Here is a 948-nt window from a genome sequence, read left to right as displayed (position 1 = left end):
CACATATACACACGCACACATATACACACACACCATGGCTGTGCATCAGCATGGCCGCAGCTCTAAGCCGAAACTATAAACAAATAAACACATATACACACATACACCTACACTCCCACACTCACTCACAGACATACACACACACACACACACACACACACACACATACATGATGGGGTACTGAAAAGTCCTTGGCTTTAAGGATATTGTGAAAAGCCTAGTTGGAGCCCCAGCCTTCTGAGTTCTTTTACAGGGCTTAGAAAAACTGAAGGACCACTGCAGTAAGTGTGTGAATCTGGGAGGGGAGTGTGTGGAATGAACTCATAATTAACTGATCCTCCTGTATTTTCTTTTAACCAAAGCCAGGAACTTTTCAGCACCCCCTCCTATTCATACATACAAACATACAAATATATATATATATATGCAGGTCGTATTGGTTCTGACTTATTGGTCGTAAGTCGATTTGGCTGTAAGTTGGCCTATAGGCCTACATAGCTTTGTTTTATATTTTTACATTCTTAAGGTACATTCTCAGGTAAAAGTCACACACAGCATTCTGTATTATACTATTATACTGGTGTTAGTCAAAAATTTCAGTCTCAAGCAGTTGGCTTATAAACAACTATGAGGTTGCCTTGATGTGTCCACGACAGAAGAGTCATCCAACGCAGTGACAATTGATAGCCAAACCAATGGGAAGCATTTGTTAGCTGACATCATTTGTAGACAGGTTAATTTCTAAGAAATTAAACCCATTAAATTTCAGCTGGACTATTTATTATTGCTGCTGGGAGCTGGCGCGCCAATCGTCATAAAGTCAATCAGAGAGGTTGTAAGTTGATGACGACCTGTATACATACATATACATATATATATATATATATATATATATATATCATCATCATCATCGTTTAACGTCCGCTTTCCATGCTAGCATGGGTTGGA

At 39.1% G+C, this 948-nt stretch overlaps 1 protein-coding gene across 1 annotated transcript in view; it reads left to right on the top strand.

Moving 5' to 3' along the window:
* The window catches only part of LOC106875591 (33 kDa inner dynein arm light chain, axonemal), a 45,501-nt gene that overhangs the window by 18,247 nt on the left and 26,306 nt on the right, over window positions 1-948 (top strand). The window lies entirely within an intron of this gene.

Source organism: Octopus bimaculoides, chromosome 3 (assembly GCF_001194135.2).
Source record: "Octopus bimaculoides isolate UCB-OBI-ISO-001 chromosome 3, ASM119413v2, whole genome shotgun sequence".
Lineage (NCBI taxonomy): Eukaryota > Metazoa > Mollusca > Cephalopoda > Octopoda > Octopodidae > Octopus > Octopus bimaculoides.
This window is presented reverse-complemented; position numbering and strand designations above follow the sequence as displayed.